The sequence below is a fragment of the Kogia breviceps genome, chromosome 3, assembly GCF_026419965.1.
Source record: "Kogia breviceps isolate mKogBre1 chromosome 3, mKogBre1 haplotype 1, whole genome shotgun sequence".
Classification (NCBI taxonomy): domain Eukaryota; kingdom Metazoa; phylum Chordata; class Mammalia; order Artiodactyla; family Physeteridae; genus Kogia; species Kogia breviceps.
This window is the reverse complement of record NC_081312.1, coordinates 161,224,103-161,238,357: the sequence shown is the minus strand read 5'-3', so window position 1 is coordinate 161,238,357 and position 14,255 is coordinate 161,224,103. Positions and strand designations below refer to the sequence as shown.

Below are 14,255 nucleotides of genomic sequence, written 5' to 3'. Positions count from 1 at the left end.
AATAGATGATTAGATAGATAGATGATAGATAGATAGGTAGATAGATAGTCAGACAGGTGTGTTACTGGAGCAACAACATTCTTTCCTGCTCCTTGGCGTGACCATAGGTATTCATAAGGAACGATGTCAGCAACAATTCAAATAAGAAGTTTTAAGTCCTCAGTACTAGTCACAGATGTTAAAGCTGTTATCCCCAAATATAAGCCGATACAAAAAAGAAAACAGACCAATAGTTCTCTTTAAAATGACTTTTTATTTTATTTTTATTTTATTTTTTATTGAAGTGTAGTTGATTTACAATGTTGTGTTAGTTTCAGGTGTACAGCAAAGTGGTTCAGTTATACAAATACATATATATTCTTTTCAATATTCTTTTCAATTATAGGTTATTACAAGATATTGAATATAGTTCCCTGTGCTATACAGTAAATCCTTGTTGTTTACCTATTTTATATATAGTAGTGTATATATGTTAATCCCAAACTCCTGATTTATCCCTCCCCCACCCCCTTTCCCCTTTGACCACCATAAGTTTGTTTTCTGTCTGTGAGTCTGTTTCTGTTTTGTAAATAAGTTCATTTGCATCACCTTTTTAGAGTCCTTATCACTTATTTACATAAATGACTGACTTACTTTACTTAGTATGATCATTTCTAGGTCCATCCATGTTGCTGCAAATGGCGTTATTTCATTCTTTTTTAGGGCTGAGTAGTATTCCATTGTGTGTATATGTTTGTGTGTGTGTATGTATATATATATATATATATATATATATATATATACACCACATCTTCTTTATCCATTCCTCTGCTGATGGACATTTAGGTTGCTTCCATGTCTTGGCTATTGTAAATAGTGCTGCAATGAACATTGGGGTGCATGTATCTTTTCAAATTATAGTTTTCTCCAGATATATGCCCAGGAGTGGGATTGCTGGATCATATGGCAACTCTATTTTTAGTTTTTTAAGGAACCTCCACAGTGGTTACTGTTCTCCATAGTGACTGTATCAATTTACATTCCCCCCAACAGTGCAAGAGGGTTCCCTTTTCTACACACCTTCTCCAGCATTTGTTATTTGTAGACTTTTTAATGATGGCCATTCTGCTAGTGTAACATAACTTTCTCAAAAAAAGAAAACACTACAGATGTTTTTAACCAAGTTGTCATTGATGGCTGAAGATTTTTTTGTCAGAAAGATCACTGCACGTGAAGGCATCTCACATCACGCTCACTCTTTTAGATATGCTATTTTTAATGAAGGGCTTATGAACATTCTTATGGACTGGGAATTTTTCCCTCTGTCATGTGTACCTTCTGGTTGAGTCTCTTCTGATCCACCAGCTGAAATTCCCACATGGGGCGTGACTGTGCTCAGCCTGAGAAGGTGGAGGATACTTTCCGCAGAAACGTAACAGAAAGCTGTTCTGAGAGAGAAGTTGAAGACTGAATCCCAACAATAATATTTGCAAATTTGAAGTGTCTCAGTTTGTTAAGCATAAATAGAATTGAAGTGAACACTAAGAAAGGACAAAGAAAGTGTGCATTTTCTATCAAGATAATATTGTGACTCTGCAAACGACTGTACTGTAACAGTGAAGTCTACCACTTGGCCGTAGACACCAAGGTGTCCAATGCAGGAGAAAGCGGGCAGTGGGGCAGCTGTGGAGTCCTTCTTTACATTTCCTTCAATGACAATTGGAATTCTAAATTTTACTTTCTATGTTGCATATTTTTCTTTCGAGTATCTGGCACAGAGATATACAAAAAGTTAAAAATATGGATTGACAAAGAATTTTTCACTATTTCGAAGAAAGACAAGATTTAAATTCTGGTTGTGCATTAAGATCAACTTAGTTTGTACACTCAGGACCTCATATTTAGGGATCTGATTTGATATATTTTGTAAGCTTTTGTAAATATCTATGAAAAATATAACTTCAGCATTTATGAAAATTTAAAGTTGAACAAAGCAAGAATTAAACCATGCTGTTAAAGATGTCATCAAATTCCCAAGTATGAGTAAGAAAAACCAAAACAGTGGGCAAACCAGGCAGTATTGGAGGCAACTTGTGTGAGGTGGGGAACACACAGGGCCTGAGTGCCTTCGGGGCACATGGGCTCCTGACACGTCGGCCACATTCATGTTGCTGTGTAAACAGATGCGCGGGCTTCAGGAAGTGGGGTTTGAATGGCAGATAGTGGTGGCCACTGTACTAAGAGACAGAATTACATAAAAATCTTCAAAAGAAGGGGGAAACGGTTTGCATCCCAAGCTTTCGAAACCGTTGCAGTTGGTGGCATCTGTTCGCAGTTGGTTGTGTTTCCAGCAGGAACAGACAGATCCTTCCTGGCCCTGCCAGCCACTCCTGCATCACGTTTAGCAGGACTGGGAAACAGCCGGTTGCTTCCAAACCTTCCAAATGGTGGAACCATCCCCACGGAAGAGTCTCCACACCTGTTGTGGTTTGAGGGTTGGATTCAAGAGCAGAGGAAGCCATGGGGCTGCCTGAGTGGCGCAGGGACCTAGGCAGCCCCAAGATGGTCTGGAGGGAGGAGAGAGAAGGTCCAGGACATGGTCCACAGTGAGATGGGGGAGCGGACATGAGCACAAGGGGGTGGGAGCTTTAGGAGCCTAGAAGAATGGGGGTGCAGGTAGTTTGGGTGGAGAAATACGGTAAATGATGCTTCTTTCTTTCCTTTGCGCGCTCCCCCTAGTGACACGCACAGTCACAAGCACCAGAACCAGCAGAGCTTGGTGGAAAGAGCCATCGCCTTGCTGGTCCGCCCTCCAGCTGCTCGGTTGTGCTGGGGGACTTGCTGCCTGACTGTGCATCATCCACGCCACTGGGGAACACTGGGGGTCCTGCTGGAGTGGACTTACCTCCATCTCTGCTTTTGCCAAAGGCACGAAACCTCTGGGCATCAGTTTCCTCGTGAATAAAAGGAGCACATGCACCTGACCTTCTCGTAGGATCAGATGAGGACAGAACGCTCAGTTCATGTTGCTCCTGCGTGAAGAACTGACAGTACAAAGCTTTACGACGCTGTCTCCTGGGCGGAGACATTTTCAGAGTCTGGTTGACACTGTCCTCATTATGTCTGTTGCCCTAGCAACAGCTGTGTGAGGTTTCGGCCCTTAGCTGGTGTTGAGCAGAAAATTAGGACCTGAAGCCTTGCTGACGAGCTCGTCACCTTGGTAGCACACCAGGCTCCCAGCAAAGGTGATAAAGTGACTGTGCAGCATCCAGCTCGCAGAGCATAGTCTGACCTTTGCCTCAATTCGAGAACCAAGTACTCCTTTTCAAATATGGAGACACAGCGTACATAACAGTATGGAGAATGTAAAAGCCTGATGTTAAGTTGGTTACTGTACCAACAAGGTTCTTAGCCTCCAGTCGCTGAGACCATGGACTCCTGTGACCAGACATCTGCAGCGAGGATGCCTTTAGATTCGCAGTGCTAAAATAGCTACTTTGGTCATGTCAGAATCTCAGTCCATCATCCAGTTGCTATTTTTTTTTGTTTTTGTTTTTGTTTTTGTTTTTGTTTCCAGTTGCTGTTGATCGCTGCGCATGTCCTAATGTTTACACCTGATACAGATCGGCTCCTGGAAGAGGTTAACTGAAAGTAGGAACAAAGAGCAAGAACACAGTTGCACTGTTTAACTAAATTTCTCTAAGAAACATGACTAAGAATTAAGCACCTCTATGTCGTTTTAAAAAATTAAATCCAGCCAGTAAATGCACGTAACTTACCAAAGCTAACATCACTTATACCCCTAGAAACCGCCTGTTTTTGTAATTTATGTTGCTTGGGTTTAATCCTAAATTACTTGATTTCTTATATGTCACAAGACATTCTATTTTTCACATGAATATAAGTCATGAAAAACAAATCTGTTAGGCTGGACCTCACCTTACAAAATATTTGTTATTTCTGAGAGGTTTCAGGCCAAAAATATCCTGCTTTACACGACAGAGCCAGGTTTGCTATTTCAGGGAACTTGCGTCGAATCACTCAAATAAATGATAATTGACATCATCATTCCCTTAATATCCACTAGGAAACTGTGTCCTTTACAGATCTTATAATTGCAACTGCAATCTTGATTTTACCCTTTTTTGGTAAAGTATTTTGCTCTGGGGCTCTCATACGCAAAGATAAGAAACCATGAATTAAAGAATTGTATAAGAAAATGTTTATTCCAGCTGGATCTTAATTTTTGAAATAAGCACTGAATCTTCGGGAAGCAAAAATTGTTTTTCATGCAACTATCAAGGTATGATAATCCTAAACCACAACTGGGGTTAGGGCTCCACACCCACCCTGTCACTTTCTCCAGGGCTCCACTGGGCTTCTGTGAAAACAGCAGATGCCCCAGCCGATTACGGAACACGAGCCACACAGAAGATGGGCTGAGTCACAGATTCCTCCCTTCCGCTCCAGACTGCTGCTCACTCACGGGAGGAAAAGAGAAAATCAGGGAGAACGAATCTTCCCAAGCTGCTCTCATCACAGGCTTGTGTCAAGCAAATGTGTCATGAAAGGGTTCTTCCTTAAAGTAAGAATAGATTTACAGCACATCACGGGGATGAATATAATGAAAAAAAAAAAAATTCAATTCAACCAAGTAAAGGGAAAACAGTATAGAGCAAAAGGTCATTCATTCACCCACCGCCCCCGCAGCTCAGACCCATAAAACACCCCGAGGAAATGGATCCAAGATTAACACCTCGCCACCCCATGCCGGGTACCTGGCCTTCTTCTCCCTCCCCCATCTGTTGTCCTGTTCATCTTACACAGAATCAGATCTGCACCCTCCTGCCTGAGTTCTCCCTAGGAAGCTGCTCAGTGGGCCGGGACTCATGCTAGCTGTGTATCTGTTTATTCAAATCACTACCTATATTAGATGATAAACATTGTCACAAAAAAAGATAGAAAAGGAAGGAAAGAAGTTGATGGAAAAAAATCCTGCTTGATATTTTTAAACGTAACTCAAATAAATATGTCAACACATATTCTTGCATAATTTTTTATAGTATATAGGACTCAATTCCTTCTTATTTTTAGGAAAAATAATTCAGATGTATGTATACGTTGCTTGAAATATATCACATATATCAGTGGCCTCAAACCCTTCTAATTAGATTTTAGATCATGATCCATTGCACATGCACGCACACACACACACACACACACACACACACACACACACACCCCGTTTGACACTTCATGACACGATACTTTATTATGTGCAGCGCGCTTAAATCTGTTCTATTCTGTTTCCTTCGTCTCTCCATCCCTCCTTCCTTTTTTCTAAATCGATCTCATGAGCCTAGTGGGTCAGGACCCACAATTTAAGAAACGTGCCTCCAGATGGGACACTGACCTGAAGGAGGCTGCACGTGAGACTGTTGCCCGTTGTGGCTGGTAATGGCACGTGTGCCAGGGAGAAAGCACAGGCTTCCTCTGACTCGGTACCAAGGCTCTGGGCGACTCCTGAGAGGACCAGAAAAGCGCAGGGCATGTGTGGAGGGGAGAGGAAAGGGCTGGAAGGAGAGGAGGATGGAGGGCATGACCGCAAGGCTGTCCACGCATCACGAGACGACTGGAAGTCTCAAGGTAGGCACGGAACAGTGCGAACCAGGCTGAGAAGTGGGCTTTGGAATTCAGGCAAGACGCATCCCAGGACAGCCAGTATCCCTGCTGTCTTCCTCTGCCATAGTAACATCAGCAGCCCCGCACCTTCAGGGCCACTGTACTCGGTATGTCCTTGTCTTGTTTACAGGACCCTCAGAAGTTAGTGATGCGCTTTATATCAGAGGGTGGAGGTGCATCCCCTCTGCGCTGAGACTGCCAGCCTCACCAGCCTGCAGGAAAGTCTCACGAAGACCCCAGACCCCAAGGGATGAGTCAGTGCCAGAGCCCCAGGCGCCTGAGCTTAGAGGGCCAGGAATCTCAGTGAGGAGAGGGCACCCACTGGCCAACACACAAAGCACACGCAAACGCAGAACTTCGTGTGGAACAAAACCACGAATGTGAAGAGTGCTTTTCTGAAACATTGACTTCTGCATGGATGCACCTGGAGAATGGATGCTGGGTGAAATAAACCAGACACAGAGAGACAAAGAGCACGCGGTCTCACTTACATGCGGGATCTGAAGCAGTGGAGCTCAGAGCTGAGGCTGGGTGGGGGGAAAGTGGGGACGTGCTGGGCACAGGGCACCCACTTCCCTTATTGGATGAGTAAGTCCAGGGATCGAATGTACAGCATGGTGACTGCAGTGAACAGTACTGTGTTGTGTACCTGAAATTTGCTAAGAGAGTAGATCATGAATGTTCTCACCAATAAAAAAAAAAAAAAAAACTGGTAACTAACTACATGAGGTGACAGTTGTGTTAATTAATTGTGGTGATCATTTCACAGCACGTACGTATATCAAATCATCACATTCTATACTTTAAATATATGCAGTTTTATTTTTCAGTTATACCTCAATAAAGCTGGGGGGAAAGCATTTATTCCTGCATTCTTTTGACTCAAATGGTCAGAAGGAAAACAATTTGGTATATTTCACATTTTGTGTTTCTGTGCAAGTGACATGGAGATGACGCTTTAAAACACTTCCCGCTGAGTTCACTGAGCATGAAACCAGGTTTCCACAGCCCTCACTCAGGAGGGGAAGTTCAGCGTTAATCCGAGTGACAGTGACCTGGGAAGTAAACCAGGGTGCCTTTCACAGCATAGACAGTGCTGTCCGCTATACCTCTGAGGTTGGGCGTGGTCACCTTCTGAAGTTGCCTATGTCCCCCACTCAGCTACGTCCTGTCTATTTCATCTTCTGGGTAAAAAACTGAAGTCAGAGGAAAGCCAGTCCAGCAGTTCTGAGTGGTCACCCTCGCTGCGGGACAGGATTGAGATGGCCGACTTCTGTGGCTCGTCTTGGCCGTAGTCATGGGACTGCTGAACTCTGCTGAGTTTACTGGACACACAGACAGACAATACAATTCCCTTTTACATTTGAAAGGTCAAATCAAGACCAAGCCAGTTACAGAAACATGTAGGAGTGTCCCCATAACTGCTCATAACTTACTCGTGGTGTTTTGCTGTGTTTCTCTTTGTGAATTGAGCCATGGCTTACACAGGGGCCTCCATATATGTTTGTTAAATTAATGAATTCATTAAAAATAATGCAACTACTATGTGTCTACATCATACTCTCATTGTACTGTCTGTATTATGCCTATCCTATTTCTCTTGTGTTAGGAGTTTAACATATCGTGACAGTTAATTTAATGTGTCAACTTGACAGGGCCGATGGACACCCAGACAGCTGGTGAAACGTTATCTCTGGACGTGGCTGTGAGGGTGTTTCTGGAAGAGAGGAGCATTTGAAACGCTGGACTGAGTGAAGACGGCCACCCTCTCTGTTGTGGTGGGCACCATCCAATCTGAATAGAAGAAGGAGGTCCATCTTCTCCTGCCCTCGGACATCAGAGCTCCTGGTTCCCAGGCTTCGGACTCAGACTGAATGCCCCCGCGGCCTCCCGGGACCTCCAGCTGGTGGATGGCCGATGGTGGACTGCCTGACCTCCAGGACCACGTGAGTTAGCGCCTATAGTAGCTCTCCTCTGTATCTCGCTACATCTCATTGGTTCTGTTCCTCTGGACAACCCCGACTGAGACACATCTGAACCCTCCTCCTCCTAGAGAAGGAAGGACAGTCTGTTTGCCTCTCTACCCCCCTCAGCAGTGCTTCAACATAGCTGGGGCCCAGCATGTGTTCAGTACATTGAATTAAAATTCTTGTTTTATTTTATTTTATTTTATTTTTTTGTGGTACGCGGGCCTCTCACTGTTGTGGCCTCTCCCATTGCGGAGCACAGGCTCCGGACGCTCAGGCTCAGTGGCCATGGCTCACCGGCCCAGCCGCTCCGCGGCATGTGGGATCTTCCCAGACCGGGGCACGAACCCGTGTCCCCTGCATCGGCAGGGGGATTCTCAACCACTGCGCCACCAGGGAAGCCCAAAATTCTTGTTTTAGAAAAGCAAGAGGCTTCGTTTTTCTAACTCTCTCACAAAACCTTTTTTTTAATCTCTTCATCTGATATCAGGTAAATGTCTATAACTTCTGAATATCCAGAAGTGGATATTCAGAGGAGTAGTTGCTCTTGGCTGTTGCTTTCTGGGGAGTAATGGCTTTTATAAATGAATGAACTAAACAAAACTCAGGCACAGATCACAGCCTCTGCGAGCTCAAGACCGGAATGCCAGCTGAGGCTGGGGTATTGACCTACATTAGCTGGATGGTAGTTTAGCGATGACAGTGTCAGAGCACCAGCTAGCCCAGCAGCTGCACACAGGCCGGTCTTGGCCCCGTTCAACTGCAGGGGTGCTGTGTGTGGACGCCCGGCTCTCCCCACCGTTACTGCTTCGTCATCACCCACTCGTCGCGGGCAGCCACCCCTGCGGTCCCCTGTGCACGTCAGACTTACCCTGTCTCTGGTGGCAAGATGGGCCCCCAGGAAATGACAAATCCCACTGGGTCGGCCTTGACACCCACCGGAGCCCCTCAGCCACCCAGCACCTCCATGCGGCTTGGTGATGCCCGGAAGCCACTCCGAGGCTCTCAGCCAGGCCTTGACTCCCCACACTGACCTCCCCAGGGTCCATGGCACACCTTACCCACTCCCGAATCAAAGCCAGGCAGACCCCTGCGTAAACCAGGGGTCCTCCAGGCTGTCACCATGCTGTGAATTTTAGTTCCAACTTCTCCGCTTGGATAACTGCCTCGGGATCCCTGGCCTCTTGGTGACCTAATCTAACCCCACGTAACCTCACGGTGCATTTGAAGGCTAGACCTCCCAGTTCCACGGGGCTTGGAGCTCCATGGTGTGGCTGCCAGGCCTCACGTGCACAGTGGTTGCTCCAGCCTCCATGCTGCAGCATCCAGGCCCTCATCCAGTCCCCACGGGAGGAGGGAGGGCCTCATTCCATCACCCAGTAGCTGCTATTATGGAGAAAGCAATTTGTGCCAGAGACAGTACTTTCTAAAGGGTTAATGTTTGGGTTCAAAGGAGCAGATTAACTAGTGGGGGTGCCTGGCAAATGTTTGTAAATAGAGTCTCAGCTCCCATCAAAGCTGGCCACCCAGCAGCTGCCAGCTCTTGGTACATCCAAGGTCAGCTGTAGAGTCCGATACTTCTACAGCTAAGCTCCCTCTTCTTTAAAAGAGTGTAAGAGTTAGGGATGAATGGATAAAGAAGATGTGGTGCATATATACAATGGAATATTACTCAGCCATAAAAAGGAACGAAACTGAGTTATTTGTAGTGAGGTGGATGGACCTGGAGTCTGTCTGAAGTGAGTCAAAAGGAGAAAAACAAATACCGTATGCTAACACATATATATGGAATCTAAAAAAAAAAAAAAAAAAGGTCATGAAGAACCTAAGGGTAGGACGGGAATAAGGACACAGACCTACTAGAGCATGGACTTGAGAATATGGGGAGGGGGAAGGGTAAGCTGTGACAAAGTGAGAGAGTGGCACGGACATATATACACTATCAAACGTAGGGTGGATAGCTAGTGGGAAGCAGCTGCATGGTGCAGGGAGATCAGCTGGTGCTTTGTGACCACCTAGAGGGGTGGGATAGGGAGGGTGGGAGGGAGGGAGACGCAAGAGGGAAGAGATATGGGAACATATGTATATGTATAACTGATTCACTTTGTTGTAAAGCAGAAACTACCACACCATTGTAAAGCAATTATACTCCAATAAAGATGTTAAAAAAAAAAAGTGTAAGAGTTAGGTCAGCTAATGTGAAAGCTTATGAATAGAGTGGTTGAAAATGACCTCATTCTAGGCATCCCAACACCCAAGGTTAAAAGGTTAAGAAAAAGGGTGTCCTCTTTACATGCTTAGAGACCAGCACATCATCTGGATTCTTGCAGGAAAACGTTTAATTTATCATGAAAGTCGAGGAACACAGTACTGACTTGACAGCAGATTAAGGCTATTAAGAATACTTGCTAAAATAAACAACAAACTTGCACCCTACAGGAAGGGTGAGATTGTCCATAATCAAGGAGCAAGTCAGCTGGAGAACAGGATGAAGCCCGCAATCACCCCGCTTACAGCAGGCAGCCTGAAGGTAACAGCCCAGCCCAGGTAAAGAGACGGCCTTCACTCATAGACCGTAAGGCAAGTCGTGACGAGGAGATGAGAATATAAAACCTACTTAAAGAGAGCGGGCTAAGCTGGGAATGGTGTCTGTGGGTACTATTTGAAAAGGCCTTTCCTAAGTCTTCGTGGCACCTGGGGGCCCCCTCAGAACAGCCAGGCAGGAAGGAGCGGGGAGGGAGCCTGGGCGGGCCCCTTAGGGACCTCATGCCTTGAGCATCTTCTGTCCGTGAGAAAGGATGTCCGACGTCTACAGGGACTAGAGCTCCCTCTAACCCCACCCCACAAAGCATCCCGTGAGGAAAGGTGGGAGCTCACACAGCCAGCAGCAGGGGTAGTGCAGTCCCTCCGCGGAGGCAGCGTGATCCACGTGATCCACGTGATCCACGGGCCAGATCCAGGCTTGGGTCGCGTTAAGGACATGCTCAGTAGCTGCTCCCACTCAGGCTGGCTTCTTGGCTCAAGTTTTATGACTCTAAGTACTGAGATTTTGGCATGATGTCAACAAAGTATCGATATTTGGATTGTGCATTTTCTGTTTTTGTTCAAAATATTATTGGTAGACACAGCTGTACTGTAGCATCCCAGCAAATTGTTTAATTTCCTCAACTTTCCCTTTCACACATTCATTCTCAGCTTATTAACTGTTTTTTTAAAAATTTATTTATTTATTTATGTATTTTTGTCTGCATTGGGTCTTCGTTGCAGGCATTCTCTAGTTGTGTCGAGTGGAGGCTACTCTCCGTTGCGGTGTGCAGCCTTCTCATTGCAGTGGCTTCTCTTGTCTCAGAGCACGAGCTCTAGGCGCGCAGGCTTCAGTAGTTGTGGCACGCAGGCTCAGCAGTTGCGGCTCGCTGGCTCTAGAGCACAGACTCAGTAGCTGTGGCACATGGGCTTAGTTGCTTCGTGGCATGTGGGATCTTCCTGGACCAGGGCTTGAACCCATGTCCCCTGCATTGGCAGGCAGATTCTTAACCACTGTGCCACCAGGGAAGTCCCAGCTTATTTAACTCTTATTTATGTAGTTTATTAATTCTATAGGATGTCATATCTCCCATGAATCAGTATAGCCTGTAAGCAGCTTCGCTATGTCATTGATGTCTTGATGCTTTGGAGCCACCAGGGTCAGAACCATTTAGTGGGGCTGCGAGGGCGGGGATGCCTGGGGAGCCGCTGCTGAACAACAAGGGGAAGCCATCCGCTGTGGGTTTGCCATCCCAAAGTGCACGACTCAGTCATTATTCCCTGCTGGTTACAGTTCGTGATGAGGAAAAGCTCACCTGGCAGGGGAAGACATGTTCTAAGTCCCTGGGAGGTGGTGGGGGCAGACCCATGGGCCCTGAGTCCTCCAGAGCTGAGGATGGTCACCACCACTGATGACTCGGTGTTGGCCAGGCCTCACCCCGGCTCTGTCAGAACTCGGGCCTTCTCCTGGGCCTCCTTCTACTCCAAGAGCCTGGCCCTGGGGAGGTCGGCCAGCAAGTACTGTGGGCTGCAGGGTCACAGCTGGCATTCGGACCTCATGATGGATGCGCCGGGGCAGCAAAGGGCTCTTCTCGTGGCCACAGATGGAGGCCACCCACCCGCCATCAGACCACCCCTTCCTCCTCCCCCAAGTCTCCTGTCTCTTCCCCCGCCTCCACCTTGTCTCCCTGCTTCCACAACTCACCCAGAGCATACAACACACACAGCGCCCCCCACACCACACACACAGCCCCCCCCCCACGGCCCCCACACACACAGACCACGCAACAACACACACACACACACACAGCCCCCACACAGCGCCCCCCCACAGCCCACACAACACACACAGATCCCACACAACACACACACACACACACACAGCCCCCCACACACACAGAGCCCACACAACACACATACACAGAACCCACCCACACACACCACACACAGCCCCCCCCACACATATCGCACACATAGCCCCCCCAACACACAGCCCACACAACACACACAGCCCACACAACACACAGCCCCCACACGCACATCACACACACAGCCCGCCCCCCCACAGTCCCCCACACAGCCCACACAACATACACACAGCCCACACAACACACACAGCCCACACAACACACACAGCCCACACAACACACACAGCCCCCACACACACAGCCCCCCCTTACACACACGCTCCCCCACACTGCCCCCCACAGCCCACACAACACACAGCCCCCCCACACCACACACACACAGCCCTGCCCCCCACACACAGCCCCCCCCCACAGCCCACACAACACACACACACACACAGCCCCCCCACAGCCCACACACACCACACATACAGCCCCCGCACACACATCACACACACACAGCCCACACTTCACACACAACCCCTCCCACACAGCCCCCCCCACATACATACACAGCCCGCACACCACACACAGCCCACACAACACACACACACAGCCCATACACACAATACTCAGCACACACACACACAGCCCACACAACACACACACACAGCCCACACAACACACACACACACACAGCCCATACACACAATACTCAGCACACACACACACAGCCCACACAACACACACACACAGCCCACACAACACACACACAGCCCCAGACACCACACACACACAGCCCACACACACAACACTCAGCACACACGCACAACCCACACAACACACACAGCCCCCCCCACACAGCCCCCCCGACACACCACACACACAGCCCACACACCACACACAGCCCCCCAACATAGCACACACACAGCCCACACAACACACACACACAATCCACACACACACACACACAGCCCCCCCCACATCACACACAGCCCCATCCCACAGAACAGACACACACCCTGCACACCACACACACACAGCCCCCCCACAACACTCAGCACACACACACACAACCCACACAACACACACAGCCCCCCCACACACAGCCCCCCCCACAGCCCACACAACACACAGACACACACACACCACACACACAGCCCATACACCACACACACGTAACCCACACACACAACACTCAGCACAGACACACACAGCCCATACAAAACACAGACAGCTCCCCCCCCACAGCACACACACAGCCCCCCCCCACAGCCCACACAACACACACACACAGCCCATACACCATACACACACAGTCCACACACACAAGACTAAACACACACAACACGCACACAGCCCTCACACACGGCCCACGCACCACACACACACACAGCACACACACACACACAACACACACACACACACAGCCCATACACCACACACACACAGTCCACACACACAAGACTCAGCACACACAACACACACAGCCCTCACACACGGCCCATGCACCACACACACACACAGCACATACTACACACAGTCACACACACACCACACAGAACACACAACACACACACCAGGCTCTCTCCCAACTAGGCGCCGCTGTGCTCAGAGACGCTGGACTGGAGCGGGGAGGTAGACGGAAGAGGAGTCCCGCATGGGGCGCCGCCTGGCCTCCCTGCAGCCGCCTCTTTCCTGCACACACGGGCCCTCCCACATGCTCTCTGCCAAGATAACACCGTCGTTCCCGATGTTCTCGTCACACGGTGAGACATGCCTTGTAGAGCAGGGCTGTTCCCTGTAAATATGACTCTTTTTCTCACAAATCTGTGTGTGTGTGCATGTGTGTGTATGCAAGTGTGCCCATACACATGTAATCACGTGCGTGTCCGTATGTGTGTGTGTCCGTGTGAGCGTGTGCATGCGCACAGGAATCCCACCACTGACCCTGAGGTCCGTGGAGCCCAGGCAAGCAGTGTGAACGTTAAAGGATAAGTGTGTGCTACGCAGGTGTGTCTGTCACTTGCGGTTCACTAACTGTCTGTTTTATTTTAATGCTGATGCTTCCTGAACGTGCAGTAAGTTGATGTACTGACAGAGCAAGGCCTTCGTTCGGAGCCCCCACAAGCCTGATCTCATTCTGTGCACAAAATGTGAGGGTCTCTGTGTAAATGAGGGTTGGGGACCGCGCTCCCAGGAGCAGCCTGACCTGACGTGCTACTGTTGCCATGGTAAGAGGGGTACTTGCCACCAG

General features: G+C 48.3%; 1 long non-coding RNA gene across 1 annotated transcript in view; it reads left to right on the top strand.

Annotated features, from left to right (window-relative positions):
• LOC136793857 (uncharacterized) overlaps positions 1-9,422 on the top strand; it is a 134,431-nt gene extending 125,009 nt beyond the window's left edge. Inside the window, exon 6 of the long non-coding RNA XR_010839876.1 lies at positions 7,317-9,422. This is a non-coding gene — a long non-coding RNA (uncharacterized lncRNA). The remainder of the gene's footprint in view (positions 1-7,316) is intronic.
• Positions 9,423-14,255: the final 4,833 nt, after the last annotated feature.